The 16,136-nt window shown below is 40.2% G+C and overlaps 1 long non-coding RNA gene across 1 annotated transcript; it reads right to left on the reverse strand.

Moving 5' to 3' along the window:
• Nucleotides 1-215: 215 nt before the first annotated feature.
• On the reverse strand, nucleotides 216-15,662 carry LOC108446499. The gene is made up of 3 exons (XR_001861711.1): nucleotides 13,756-15,662; nucleotides 6,244-6,250; nucleotides 216-226 (listed from the first exon to the last, which is right to left on the reverse strand). It is a non-coding gene; the product is annotated as an uncharacterized LOC108446499 (long non-coding RNA).
• Nucleotides 15,663-16,136: the final 474 nt, after the last annotated feature.

Here is a 16,136-nt window from a genome sequence, read left to right on the forward strand (position 1 = left end):
TCTTTTGCTATTCCCTAATAAATATATGAGAAGCACAGCACCAATGGTCAGCCAGGCAGAACACACACCAGAACAAAATTTATGATTAAACAGGCAAACCAAGCAGCATTTACATTTCTGAGTCTACAAATCTGCTCATGCACTGGAGCAAGAGTAACAACAATGAAGCCCATAAACAAACCTACTCACAGGGAGCAGGACAGAGAAAAGAAAGGTGGAGCTTTTGCTGTCTTGTTGGGAAGAAAGGACATAGAAGACACACGCTTTTGACAGGAGTAAACACAAAGCCAACTATGAACTGCCGTGACTCCTGTGACAGAATAGAGGCTTGGACTAGAAGTTAAGCAGCAAAATATGAGCTGCATGCTCATGTTACTGACCCAAGAACTCACACATCAACACATAACTTGGAGTTGTTAAAAGTTCATTCATTAAAGGCACATTTGTGGCTCATTTACTCCAGCCAACAGGAGAGGTTCTGGTTTGTAAAGCAGACAGGCGAGATCCAACCTTGCGAAAGGCATGCAGACAGCAAGAGGAGATAAACTTATGGGAAAAAAATCATGCTCTGCACAGACCCTTGCACAGAACAAGGTAAAGGACCAGCAGCTGGCTCAGAGTGGAGGTGTTGCAGTACAAAGCACCATCCACACAAGGCAATACAAAAAGCAAGGTGAAAAACACCCTGCCCAGGAGCAGCAGGGGCAAGGAGCCTAAATGACCTCCTCTGGTCAGAAGGGGCAGAGTAAATAGGCAATCAAAAGTCTCCATGATGGAAAGGATAGGAAGATTTAAAAGTCCATAACTGGGGCAGAATAAAAGTCCACATTTCTCAAGTCAACTCTTTGCCCAGATATTAGGCAAACAGCAGGAAAGAAAAGTCCAGAGCACCACAAAAAGCAGAAAGGTGGTTTAAGGTGTACACTTCTACTTTCTTCCTTGTCTTCTACTAAATATAATATTAAGTCTTATTGTTTAATTATGGAACACAACAGTGGTTCTGGATAAGACACTCAATCAGGACTATGGTTTAATTTATTATCGTTTCTGTTGTCTTGCAAAATGATGTTGGCAAATTATTTTCTTCTCTGCACCACTATTTCACCTCCTAAATTTGGCTATTCTTGAATACTTAGATAAGAGAAATTTCCTGTCAAGGAAAAACTCCTGTGAGTTTTTACAGTGCCTGTATAATGGGACTTTGACCCTAACTTACCCCTCAAGGTGCTACTGAATTTGAAAATGGTCACTTACACATTTTGCAATGCCTGAATGAACCCACTGCTGCAGATGGAGCCTCATATTAATGTAGAAAAAGTAGGTTATTTTACCAAAGAAAGATTATTTGTAAACGAGGCAGAACCAGTCAGCTGATGTGACAGAACACCCCAATATGGGGACAATAATGACTACACCGTGCAGGATTGGTTTCATGGTGTGTGAACACAAATTCAGCACCTGAATCTGCAGTACTGCCTGGAGCTTTGCTGTTGTTTCATGTTGTGGTCGTTTCTCATGACTTTCTGCATGAGTGAGACCCCAAAGTGCCTTTTGAAACAGGGACCTAATCACTATAAAGAAAAAAGCTTTAACTTATATATATATATGTATGTGCATATGTGTGTGTGTGTGTATGTGTGTGCACGTGCATTCCCATCAGTACTAATTACGATTTTTTCCACATAATTTAGGAGATAAGGTGCCAAGTATGAAGGAGAGGAGGAGGCAGCTGGGTAGAAAGCAGAGGGATCTTTGTGTCCGATCAGAAAGCAGAGCTGGTGGCACTTCTTCTACAGCTTCACTCAGTTGCCTTGGTGGAGACCTCCTACATAAAGGAGTCCAGTAGCACTTCAAAATACCACCATGGGAGACAGGAAGACGGTGAGGAAACAAATATGTAGAAAAGGTAACTGGAAACCAGATGAAAAAGCAATATAAAAACACAGTATGTCTGTGGTCTCCACTGTTTTTATTCCTCTTACAATCTGTGACATTAGGAAAACTGATTTATAGCTCGATCTGTTCATTATTAACAACAATAGACCAAATTCCTGGTCTTCAGAAGAAGCTACCACCTCTATAAATGAAGCTACTGTGAAGTATCTCCTTTTTTCCTCATTTTGGAGTTCATTTGTCTCTGATAAATAGCTGTTGATGCAAGATAACAAATGCTCTATTCTTTCACACCTTTCCTACATCACAGGGTAGGTGAAGGAAGAGGGGCAGGTGATAGGGATTAGGGAGTGCAGCAGGTCAGTGAGATCACTTCAGGTGACAGAAAGGGTATTTCCAGCTATGGACCAATAACAAGAGATGAAAAGGGGATTTCTGACATTGTGGATACCATTTCAAATCACTTGCATTTATTAAAAAAAAAAATCAACCACACGAAATTCAAGAGACCTTGAGGTGTGCCAAGGACTTATTCACTGTGTGACTGCAACCAAGTTCATTCCCTTCCAGACACTTCTGTTTGCTTTGTCTTACCCATTTCATTTCTTTGGGGCAGGGAATATTTCCTTGTCTGTGTTTTCACAGAAATCAGAGCAAGAGCACTCTGGTCTTGAGTGATATCCCTTGCTGATATTTTAATAACAATATCTAAAGACCCATTTGGAGCAGATGGGCTCAAAGTCTTCCAATAAGCAAAGAAGTTAAATGCTGGTTTTGGTTAAGAGCACTTTGAATAAATGCAGGGCTCTGAACCCACAGACAGCTCGACAGAACCAATTTAACCACTGGTAGCCCCTCAGGTGAGAAATGTAATCTGCTCCCATAAAACAGTTGCAGCATTTCCTTCCACACAAAACTCTGCTGCCTACAGCAATTCCTCACCAGTCTGCACAAAACTCAGCTGACCTACAGATGCTGCTGAGCCTGGGGCCAGGGAGGCAGGAAAATGGTACTGAAGCAGTTGCATGGAAGAAAAACTGAGAGAAAAAAAACCCAGAAATGAACCATTCAAGCAAATAATTTTAAAAAATCATGAAAACACAAGTATGTTGGGAAATGCAACACACGGAGGGACCTCTCAGAAAATAAGCAGAGCAAGTTCTTTTTTTTTCAATTAAGCAAAAGAATAGCAACTACTTCAAAGGAGATACTTAAACAGAAGTTCAATGCGCCCCACGTTTAATTATTTTATGTAGTTTCCAAGCTCACCTACTTTATTACCAATGCAAAAATGGTGGGATTTTCAACATTTAGTAGTTATGAGTATTACATATTTTACCATTAGAGTCCATTCACAGGATTTTCTTTATTTGTGCCTCGCAACTGATTCTTTAAAGTGTGTAATGTATACTCATTAAAAATGCTGGTTGACCAATGACCCCATATTCAGTAAAGGGGAGGGGGAAATGAAGATATTACAGACCAATTATCTATTTAGAATTAGCTTTCCCAATCTAGGTTTATCTCCACATTTTCAACTGATTTCCTTATACAGATCCCACTGCTTGCTCATCCCTAGACCCAAAGCAAATTCTGTGCCCATTTCACTTAATTCCTTCACATGTTTATTCATTCCAACACTAATTTTTTTGCACTTCTGACACTTTGCAAGATGTTTTCATTTTTTCAGGTGATGTGAATTGTGCCATTCATTCTGCTGACCTTTACAAAAGTGAGAAGAACCTTCATTTTTACGTCTCCCATTAACATTCAAAATGTCTGCGCCAGGTTTCCTCTAGCCAGGTAAATGCTGCTGAGAAGATTAAATGGTCTACTTAATTTGCGGATTCCAGCAGAGTCATTCAGACTCACTTAAGGTACCCACATTTAAACCAAATGATTCATACAGTGACAGTGAAAACCAGAGGAATTCCTAATTATTAGCTAAAGTGTTAGTGGTAATGTAAAAAGATTGTAGATGGCGACAAGGAATTTTAGTTTGTTGGGTCAGCCTTTTTGGGGGGGGTTAAAGCATCGTAGCAAACCACAGCTAATAACTTTGCTTTATTAGCTGCTTCTGGTTTTCAGCTGCTGTAAGTTTTAGTTGTCAGCATCCTTCCTTGCCCCACAGATTGAGGCTGAGTAGGTTGGATACTCCTGACAGGAATTTATTTTTGGCTGCACTTTTGAAATAGCTGCTATATTCTTTCATTTTTGTTTGCTCTATTCTGAAGTCCTTTCCTGGTTCTTGAGTGTTTTTGAAATGCCCAGTTTTCTTAAAAGAGGTTACTTAAGTCTCCCTCACATCTAATGGGATGTGAAACCTGGAAAAAGAGAAATTGTTTCTATGCATTTTGCTGTATCTCTGAGAATATAAAACACTCTTCCATTTCTATAGCACTTTTTACAGGCATCACAAAAAAGAGCACTCTTTACTGCAATATTAAATAAAATTACTGTTAAACAGAGAACTGACTTCACCCTCTCCTGAATTTATAAGGAGTAACTACAGCTAACTGCTCTTTCTCGATGTCACACCAATCAGTCTCTGGAGGATCAGAAAACCCTTTGGAGAATTATTTTTCTTTCCTGGAATGCTTCAAGCAAAGCTTCTGGGAGAAGGAGACAGACCGTAGTCTTAGGTGGCTTTTGAGTCTCACATCCACATCTCACCCAAACATCTGAGCTGGAAATTTGGCTGAAGTGGCTCACAAAAGCCACGTCAATAATCAAATAGAAATCCCTGGGCCAGTGCAAGGGGCCAGCTGGGGCTGTGTTTTGTGCCTTATGCATTAGATGCTCTAATGGTTCAGATACTCGTGAGGAGACTGTGTTTATGTCCTCACAGTCTTTTGAAGACACACAACAATTTTCTAGTCCTGGCCTGAGTCAGCTCCCAGGCAGAGGAGCACATTTATAGGCTGGTGTTGTATTCAAGCAAATAGTGGCAAGTGCAGGGACCCAGTAGCAGCCCTACATCCATGAAATCAAACCTACAGGCAGAAAAAGTCTCATTAATATGAAATCCTACCAGGAGGATTATGAAGACATCTGCAGTAAGACAGCTGTCACAATATTTACTTTACATATGACAGAAAAAAAACCCCCAAAACGTTTTAGACACTCTTAAATTGTAACATCTTAATTTGATAATAGCAATTTATATTAAACATGCTGATAGAAGTTTGAGAACAGAGTAATTTAGAAAGAATCAGGTTGCATCCAACATTACGATTTCAATAGAAATAAAATGTTATTTAACAAATCTAGAGTAAATCAAGTCAATTTATCACTGATGCCACATACTGTGAGTTTTCAGCAGAAAAAAAAACCCCATAATTTCTTGGGGAAAAACGGAATTTTAGTAGATGCCTGAAGGGAACTCTCACTTCTCCAGCACAGCCAGTTCTGGTTTAGTTTGTGCTAAACTCGTGCATATATTTACAAAATAACACCACTGTCGAATACAGATACATTGAGGAGAAGGTTGGGGTGGGGGAAGTCCTGGAAATAAAGCACTCTAATTGAAATTGCTTTTGGCAGGAGATAGGTGGGAAGCTTAATAGTATAATATCTACCACACAAGTCCCATTTATTAAATTCCCTAAGTCTGGCAGGCAGGTCTCAGTCAGTTCAAAACATCAGCTGAGACACAGTCGGTTTGCTTCCTCTCAGCCTTGATGCAAAAACATCAAGACAAATAATTTTCTTGCAGAAGAATTATTGTATTGGTGTATCTATTACACTCTGCTGGAAGAGAACATTACCACAGAATCAGCCTCTTCTGTTTGGACTCATCAGAAAACCAGGCAGAAATCATAATAAGCACGAGCCAAATAAGCCATGTAAAATTACAGTTGCAGAGGAGTTTATCATATATCGCTCCACTTTGCCTGAGGCTCAGGAAGTTTCAGGTTTTCTGCTCTGAAGTAACTTCTCAGCCAGGATATATAAGGGTCTATAAAAAATAGCACTTTTGAATATATATCTGTTACACGCATTTTGAAAACCATGACAGAGGAACAAAGACAAAAAGAGGTGTTGGTTCCGAGTCAGCAGCAAGTATCTCCCATTTACTCATGATTTTTAACTTGTGTTTGGGGAAATGTCCTTCTGAGACAAACCAGCCCTTCCATCCACCCCCTGCTTTTCTACTTTCTAGAAGAAACTTCCACTGTCTTTTGCCATTACCAGTGTTATTTCCAGGTATCTGAAAGTTCAAATGGTCTCATGCCATGAGAGGTATTTTCTTCTTTCATCCCATCCTGAATAAGCATATCCTCTGTCTGGTCTATAATGTTCATTTTGGCTGAAGTTCTTCCTTCCTATCTCCCCCTTAAGCACAGACACGCTTTTTCTATGTTTCAGGTCTTAAAATCTGTCACTTAACAAAGAGCTGAGAACAGGAGAAAAGGAAAGAATAAAAGCTGGTTTGTTCCACTGTGGAAATCCTTCATATTCTGTTCTAAGAGGGTCTCCTACCTCAGTTATTTACCAATTCCAGATGTTTCCGCAAGAGGATTAATCCTGCCCCCCCACCCCCAATGAACTTAATTGTTCCATAGCATCCTGCAGGATATGGAGAGGGGAAAAAGAGGGTATTTTCTTCTTGACCCTGAGCTGCAAAACAATTTGTACCCTGAATTTGGGAACAGACGGTTTCTCCAATGCTCCCACAGTGTAAACATGAGCTATTCTCTGCCTTCAGACTGTCTCATTTCATTAAAGACATCAAACCGATTTTATTCAATGATATAACAGGAGCGAACTCCTAAACTGCCCACTCATGTTGGTTTCTATCCTAAATTTTCTCAACAGGCATTTGGGAGGTTTTTCATTTTCAGACATCTGTAATTTACTCTGTAAAGTGATAAAGTCACAAGTAACACAAACAAAGCAGTGTATGAACAGCTTAAACCTGGCTGGTAGAGCTAGCTGGCAATACATAATGCATTTTTTCAGCAAGTAGACTGCAGAAATCTTGCTTCATTTACTTCAAGAATGCACTGTGAACTTATTGAATGTAGCATATCTCTGGAGCCTGAATACACTTCAGATATAGCTTAATTACCCGTGCTGTTCACAGGCACAGCTCAGTTCAATAGAACCTCATGAAAAAAACCCAGTGGTGAAATTTAAAACACTAAAGGAAGATGGAGTGTGCTCTGGTGATGGTATTTTTTTCTTGTAACACCCAAAGAGCATCATGTGCTGTGATGCTATAGAACATTCAGCACCAGGTTATGACTGAGGTAGTTGGGATACACTCAGTGTTTTTAAAAACCTAACATTACTCCTCTACCTACAATCTATAAAAACTCTTAGCTCATACCTACATTTTTGTGCTCCTTTAGCACACAGCTACCCTGTACCCCCTCATCAGGAATCACACAACCCATGGGGATCACCTGGATTCCACAGGAATTCCCCTGCCACCACAAATTCAAGCTACCCATTTGCAGAGCACCTCGAAAGATCAGCCACACTTTGGAGACTAAAAGGTGAGGCTGTCATACACAATAGGGATGTAAGATCAGACTTTAACCTCTTCAGTACAGATTTTTCCTTTCAAAAGTTTCTACTTCCTAAATAAATAACCTGTAAGAAGCATATATGGGGTTATAGAACATGGCTTCTGGGAAAGCAGCTGCCCCACCAGCCCACTTTTGAGTTTCAATTCTCTCTCTCTCTCTCTCTCTCTCTCTCTCATCTGGTCTCCATTATTTCCAGGAATTTTTTTCAATGAATGCCGAACAGTAGGAGTTATTTACCATAATTTCTCATTAATTAAGTGCAGAACTATAATCAGTTAGAACCACTAAAGCACAGCATACTTGAGTTATTTTATGTTCTCTTCCCCAAAAAGGCCAATAAAAATAAAGAAATCAAGAGGCAGGACTGAAGAGTAATTAGTGATTTTGAGTTCCCAAAAGGAAAAAGCTTAAAGTCTGTTGTCAATATCTTTTCTCTGTAAATCAGGTTCTTAGAAAATCCCTCCAATTAGAAACATACATCCAGGTATAAACCCTCCTCTCTTCCAGATTTATAAATAAATATGCATAGCTAGATTTATATCTCTTTACCTTGCACTAGTAGAAACAGCTTTTAGAAACAATTAAATGATTAACTAATTAACATAACAGCTCACCATTAACAGAATTTTCAGTCTTACATTGAGAAGTAGCAGAGTGGAAAATTATCATTCTGTTGCCAGCAGAGCACCAGGAAGCTCTTCAGAAGCAGTGTGAAATGAAAAAATTCACTTTCTTACCCGAGGGGTGCTTTTTTTCCCTCTCATTATCACCCAAGTCAGTACTGCAGAAGAGATAAATGTCTAAGAAAGAGAATTACTTTATGGATTAACTACAAGCAACTTCCTCGACATATTGCCATTCTAAGCTGGATACTGGTTCTGATTTCACTGGGCAGGAGAAGGAGAAATGTCATTAAAACCAGAGAAATTGTCTCAGCACAAAGCAGAGAGAAGAGCATCCCTTCCTTGGCACCTACATCTGCCTCCCTGTGCTGGGTGATGGAGACCAGCTTCCCCCAAACTGGAGCAAGACATTTTGGTGGGGACTGTGGGCTATTTTTATTTGCCTTTTAATTTGGAGTCGTTATGTTTCACATTTTAAAGAAAACCCAAGAGTTTGTCTTTTTCTTGTTGAAATGCGAGTTAAAATACACAATTGCATGACACCAAGTTGCTGACATCATACACATCACATGATGTCACGCACGCTGTCAACACGGTGCCACATTTGTGCAAAAGTAAAAAACAGCCTTTTACAGAAACATCTCACATTTTCCCTGCCACATGGCTCTTCTCCTTTTCTTTTATACATATAACATGCATAATTTACTTTCCTGTGCAAATAAATCCCAGCCTTTATTCAACCCCTCTGGTTGCACCTATTTATAAAGGATTAATTCAAAGGCATACAAACTTTTTTTCACAATTTCCTGTTCAAGACCTCCCTGTAACACCTTCTAAATGACAGCAAATAACTTCCCAAATACCTGCTTTTAACCTTACACAAATTAAGCAGAAACAACACCACCCCACCACAAATTAAACGGAAACAACACCACCTCCACACCCCACATATGTTTATTTTTTCCTCATGTAAGGCAAACCCATTCAGGCTGTGAGCTGTCAAACACGCTGCGTTCCTTGGTTAAGAAAGGAAAAAAATAAAGATGCATTGCGTTTTGCCAGGATGGCAAAGTACTGTGCTTCTCACTGATTATAACACTGCAGTCCTAAATCCACTGTTACCACTCTTTTTAATATTTTATTCAGTATTTTATGATCAGCCAGTGATCAAAGGTGGAAATCCCTTACTCTTTTGCATAATCATATTCAGCTACATTTTTTCCATGGGGCTGGACCATTTTTGCAGGGAGTCCAGCAGAAGTTCCACTGGAAGATTCCCTATACTGGCATTTAAAGACAGTTTTGTTTTCATTACGGCATTTAAATCACCCTTCTATTTCCTACTCTGATTGTTGGATCACACTCCAAAGGACATAACATGTGGCAGTAATATTTTGCAGCAAAATAGAAGAAAGAAGATATTTGAGTCAATTCAAACAAATACATCCTCTAGCAAAAACCCAACAACTTTCTTCTTAGTTACACTTTTCCCCAATTGCCTGTAATTCCTTAGGGTTGGAAGACCTGTCCAAGCAAAAGCCATGGATTGCCATCACTGCTGGCTGGGTCGTCTTTGCTCTGCAGTCCTTAAAGGACATGGTGGATGGGGACCAATCTAGAAGTGATAAGCATTAAGGTTTAAAATCAAAAGATGTGGTGAGGTGATTTACTTAATTCAGTTGTGACTCTTTGGATTTTTGCACCCATAACAACACTCAGCCAATTAAAATGGGTCTCATACATTTATCTCTAGATAAAACGTTGTTAGCTCCGTTTTGCTCCACTGCAAAAAGCCCACTGCTAAGAAACCCTGAAATGCATTTCTCTGAGCTATCCTCTACATTAAATCAGGCACAGGCTTCTTGCTGAAAAAGAAGAACATGGGAGTATCATACTGTAAAAAATACTGATGTTATTTAAAAAAGTAGTACTACAAAGGATAGCACCTTCGCAGCAGGATGCTCCTCGTATAAATGAAATAACCCAATGTCATTACTAACACATTCCTTCTTTCAGAAATCTCTCAAGCTCTATATATTGCATAACATTGTTTCTTAAATTTGAACAAGCTAAAACTCACCTGCCAACACCTCTGAATTCACAAGGATCATGAAGAGCCATTATCTATGATGTAGGAGATCTCTAGAGATGATGTATAGAGTTTTGAGATCCACTTCTGCTTTTGCTTGGTTTGACACACTACTCCTCCAGTGCTCCCCCGTTTTCTAAATTGATTAAATCAGCCTGACTGATGGCAAAAGGGTCGGGACAGCAACACAGACATTAGACAGACAGAATAAAATCCACCAAAGGAATATTTTGTGACACACCAAATACTGCTGACACTGAACACATACTGCATTGTGGTGTCAGTTAAAATTTCTTAAGTTGTACTTCTAAAATTACACTTAGAATAGCCCTATTTCCAGCTGAAGAAAGAAGCTGGGTGCTACAAAAAACCATTATAAGAATGATAAGAAGTGCAAGAAAAATTTATTGCTTAGAAAAGCAAGGCACCTCCTCAGACCTGAACTTACTGAATAGAAGCACTGGAAGGGCAGATTGTGAGGAAGGACAGCACTGCAGGGCCAGAATTTGTAGCATTCCTTTACTGCAATTGATTCCATGACAGTCCCTGCTTTACTATGCTGCAAACATGGGTTTTCTCAATCTACTGAAGATCAGGACTGTACCCACACTGCAACCAGCACATCCCAGTGGAGCTGGGAGCCTCTGTTTCCCAGTCTTTTCAGCCAGGAATACAAGTGTTCATCCTCCAGTTCTAGTCAGCATTTACCTAAACTGCAGGAGATACAGGGAAAACCATCCAAAAACCTGTGTAACTCTATTCTCTCTCCAGGAGCTTGTAAGTAGCAACCTTCCTTCCACCACCCCAGGCACGCTGACACTGTTTTAAATGGCATTGCTCTCACTGTTTTTCTAACCTGCCGTATGGATTTTACAGCCACCACCACTTCAGCTCTGTGTTTGGATTAACCCACAGGTTATTTCTCTGTGGTTTGTGTTCTACTCAGTCTCCTACCCCAGCTCCAGGAGGCAATTTTCTGGAAGAACAGAAACCACTGACAGCAGATCCTGCCAGAGACCAGATATCCAGGAGAAACCTCTGCATTTCGGGGGAAAACTCCTGGGGGAGAAGGCAGGAGCAGGACTGGAGCAATGCCCTGGAATACTGATGAAGATATGGTTTGAAGGAACAGGTTTCCAACAAAAACATGGCAAAACAGGACTGGAAAGAACCCACATCCAGTCAAACTCAGCTGCAGGCACCACAGAACAACGCACTGATGAGCAGCCCCACATCCCCCGCTTGCTGCGACACCTCGGATAGGAAATAAAGGGAGAAAATTCACAATCCATTTAGGAACCTCTCCCTGCACTGAGGAGGGATCCCCCACACTCAGAACACATCTGGCAGATGTTTCCCAAACCTTTTAAGACTCCCATGGCAGGAGAAGATGAGAGGGCCCTAAATCAGCTGGGATAGCAGCATTCCCACACAAGCTCCCTCTCTCTCAAGCCAGTAGGATTTTGACATGGGTGTCATAACCTCCATTTGCCCCAAACATCCCACCAAAAATTCTGGGCTCCAAACACGACCAATGGGATGAGCATTTCAAAGAGCACATTGTGATACCTCCAGGGACATTCCAGTTCCCAATGATGGGATTTCTCTTTTCTTTCTCATCCAGACAAGAAGTCTCTCATTAGTGCCCAGAGATTTCAGGACTCAACTCCCATTCTCCAGCAGGCAACTGAACTTTTTCATGGCTTTTTTGTGAAGTTTCTCAAAATCTAGCATTTATTTCATGGGAAATTCCGTATTTTTCAACGAGGTTTTACTCTAAAAGGAACTTTCCCATGGAATAAAACCACTGAAATTTGTTTCTTTGAAAGAGAGTAGCTAGGAATTTTCAACTATTTTTTATAAATTCTTAACTTTAGTTCATATATACTGTTCTTATAATATTTAACAAATGGAAATATAGGAAATCGGTTATTCAGGAATTAAATATAACTACTCCCATTAATTCATAAAACATCTAAGTTTTATTCAGTTTTGAAAATCATTAATGACAGTAGCAATTCAATACACACTGAAGGCTTTGCTCTTCTTTCTGCTTAAAGTTTCTTTCTCTGTGCTGAAAGTTTCATCACATTTTTACTAACAGAACACATATAAAAAAATGAAATCAAATTTCAAGAAAAATATGCAGTTTCTTTTTGCACCATCTTATTCTTCTGAAACATTTTCCAAAATTGAATTTTTTTTTTAATTATTTGTGAAATTGCTTGAAAAAGATACCACATGGGCATATTTCCACATAAAAAATTCATCAGATTTTTCTGACAAACTCTTTTCTGGCTAATTGCACTGGGATTTTCATGAGGAGGGCCCCTAAAAACCTCACTGAATAGAATACAGAATCTGGTTTCCTCTGTACACTTCCTTTTGGGATCTTGAGTGCACATACTTGCCCAGTATGGACTTTTCCTTTCAAAATTAACCTGTTCTCCATTTCTCAGATAAACAGACCATTAAGAGACGTCTATTAGATTGCAGCAAGTGGTTGCTGTTGTTGAAAATACACATGCAGGAAAGTTGGTGCCCCACCATGTCCCTTTACGACAGTTTCAATTCCGGCTCTCATTTGTTACATTCAGGCTTTTGCTCCTGTGAATGCTGATCAAGCTTCTGCTGAGCCTGGGGAAGGGGCAGGAAGGTTTTCTACTGAAGTGTTTATTTGATTAGTTTTCTCCCTTTTTTCAGCATCAGAACCAAGGTGAACAGAAGTTTGTGTTAATTCTCAATAAATTAGATTAAATAAAAATTTCCCCAAGTAGGGACAGTTTTGCCTGCAATAACTGCCTCAGTCACTTGTGCTTCTCTGCCTGCACTGGAATTTATGACAAAATAAAATCAGCCTTATAAGCACAATGACAAAGCAAGCAATAATTTCACCAAGGAAAGACTCATCACTCCAATAGCACTAATGTACAAGTGTTAAAAGGAAGATCCCAGAGCTTTCACAGAAATATATTTCACATCCATCTACTGTAAACAACATCAGACTCTTTACACTATGACAAATCAAAGTGCACAGGATGGTTATTCTTAGAACAAGCAGGTACAGAACATTCCTATCACAGATGATTACATAAAATAATAGACCTAAACCTGACATATAATCACATGAAATTATTTTTAAGATTTAAAAGTATTTTCTTGCAGACAGAGTTCATTTTCCTACTTTTCTGCTTCCTTACTTGGCATTAATTCATATTATTGAACCAACACACCTTGTCTGACTGGAGGCACATAACACCACTAAAGTCCAAACTTCCTAAATCCTCTATGTCATTTAAGGGTTCCCGATGGTCTGAAGTGCATATTTGGAATGTCAGAAAATCAGACTGTCCGACACTGTCAGATTTTCTTTTGTCTCAGATTATTTGCCACAGAAGGCTCTCAGGCTCAGGTGCATTAGAAGTCTCCAGGACTGACCACCTGGCGTGGATTACCTGCTTCCAGGAATGAGGAAGTCATAGGGGAGTGAAGAGTGTAAAATCTCAACCTATAGGGCAGCAAAACCCCATGCATTTTATCGGGGTTACAAAGTAATAATCCAAAAAGGATCCTAATGGATGAAGTCGAGCCCATCCCACCTCCCTCCTGGTGGAACAGGTTGCCCAGAGAAGCTCTGGATGCCCCATCCCTGGAAGTGTTCAGGGCCAGCCTGGGTGGGGCTCTGAGCTACCTGGGATAGTGGGTGGCACCCCTGCTGCTAACAGGCAGTTTGGAACAAGATGGTTTTTAATGTCCCTTCCACCACAAACCATTCCATGACACTTTACAAAGGCAGAACCTGTGTGAAGGAACACTTTAGTTGAAATTTAAAATCACACAGATTCCAGGTCTGGATCAAAACAGGATTTCTCCACTGCCTGAGGAGTGGCTGTGCTTCCATTAACCAGCAGTACAAAACCAAACCTCCCCATGAACATCCTCCCAATGTGAGCTCATCTGAAAACGCTTCAAATCTTAGTAGTCTGTATCTAGGGAGAAAAGAGGAAGTAGCAAATAAAATAAAGCAATTATTAGTAAACCAGAGAAAACTCCTCTACTTTCATACAAACTCCTTTATAAATTTCTTGACAGAACTTTTTGTTAGTTAACTGAGGAGCTTCCTACCTCTTTTTTTTTGGTGTTTTCATGTTTGTTTCTTGTGGTTTGGACTGTACAAAATAAAACTCTGCTCCCCCAGCCAGTAAGGAATTAACAGCCACTGTAAACTGAATCATGACGTTTGTATTAGCTCATTCTCGTTATCAACTTGATATTCCCCCTACCTCCTCCCATTCTCCAGGTTTCTGAAGGAGGCCACTGTGTGGCAGCCCAGTACCAAAAACAGATGGCTGACAGGGTCAGCAGTGCCCAGTGAAAATTTATCGAGGCATTAAATACATAGGGAGCAAATATTCAACTCTTTTTGCTGCAGTCACAGATGGCAAGAGTGAAAGGGACTGGATTCCTTGGTCTGTTGCTGAAGGAGCATACTCCATGCAGATGTAGTCAAATACTGTATTAAGGATCTTCTCTCAGTCACCTTTGCAGGGAAATGCTTTGCAGAATAACAGATCTAACAAAATTTCTTTGTGAAGTTTCAACTTAAAATTACCTTTTTCAGCATCATTCCACATAATTCATTATATGACTTTTATTTTAGAAAGGTGAGTAATATACCAGCTCTTACATAGTCATAAAATAACTTTTAGCATCTTCCACTACTCCCTATGAGAAGCACTGCAGCTGATATAATGGTGAGTTAAAAAAATATACAAGTCCACAAAACTCAAAACCCACCATTGTGAAGGAGACTCATGCAGGGAAAACAGAATATGAGTCAGACAGAATATTAGAATAATAGTTCAATTAAAAGACCCCAAAGTGTACCTGTGTCTTCTCATTTCTGAAGCGTGAATGACAATTTCCCTTTAGAAAATTCTAAAATAAGTATCCAGAGAGCTCCAAATCTGGGTGCCCTCCTTCTACATCCTGGACAAACAAGCAAGTCCATGAAGATGTCTTTTTTTTTCTCATTACAAATATGTCCTGATGCGTGACTTCAGCCTCTTGAGCTGTGGCCTCATCCCACCTAGCAAGCGGAGTAGATCGACAGGTCTGATCACTGTTTGGATGGAGAGAGCCAAGGAAAACCTTGCCTTGTCCCACAGCTCTGGGGCTGATTCAGCGAATGGAACTTTCTCTTCTGAGTCAGCACTGAGTCACTGGTGGGGCTCAGTGCTATGGGACAAGGGATTTCCACTGAAATACAAACCAAGTTCCAGCTGAGCACTAAACACAGCTCTCTTCAGCCAGGACAATGAATGCAACAGCTTTATGTGTGTAAAAATTAATGAAGTCAAAGACTCTTTTATTTCCTGCATCTAGAAACTAGATGACTTCATCTAATTATGAAACAGTAAAACCTTCACATCAGGCAGTGACACTGCTCTGTCTTCCCAGGGACTCAGTCTCCTTGTCTCTTCCACACACAGAGAATTAGAGCTCTAGTCTTACTCCTCCTACCCACATTTGCCTTACCAAACAGAGCCATATACAGGCTTTATATTCCACAACCACAGCTCCTCTTTGCTCCCTGCAAAATGGAGCTGGGAGCACTGGATATGCAGCCCCATGTAAACCCAGTTTTCCTCTAGAAAAGCCTACAGCCACAGTAACAGGGCAAGATGAGGGCAAGGGTAGGAAATGCTGCAGAATCTCCAGAGCTCACTCAGGAGTTAAATCTTTTCCTTCCTTACCACAGGTTTTTGTTCCTACAAAGAGTCTTCTGAGCAAGCACAGGGCAGAAAAGTGCCCATTTGCAAACTCTTGCAAGAGTTTGTCTCTGTTCAACAGCCCATGTGAAAAAAATATTTTTTTTCGTTGGTGTTTAGATTCCCAGACACTGGATAGTACATGGGACCCACAGGCCTTTGTCCATAATACCTACCAGGACAGGAGAAATTGCCTCAGCTCTTCTCTGGTGTCTGGGGCCAGACA

Source organism: Corvus brachyrhynchos, unplaced genomic scaffold (assembly GCF_000691975.1).
Source record: "Corvus brachyrhynchos isolate BGI_N302 unplaced genomic scaffold, ASM69197v1 scaffold32, whole genome shotgun sequence".
Lineage (NCBI taxonomy): Eukaryota > Metazoa > Chordata > Aves > Passeriformes > Corvidae > Corvus > Corvus brachyrhynchos.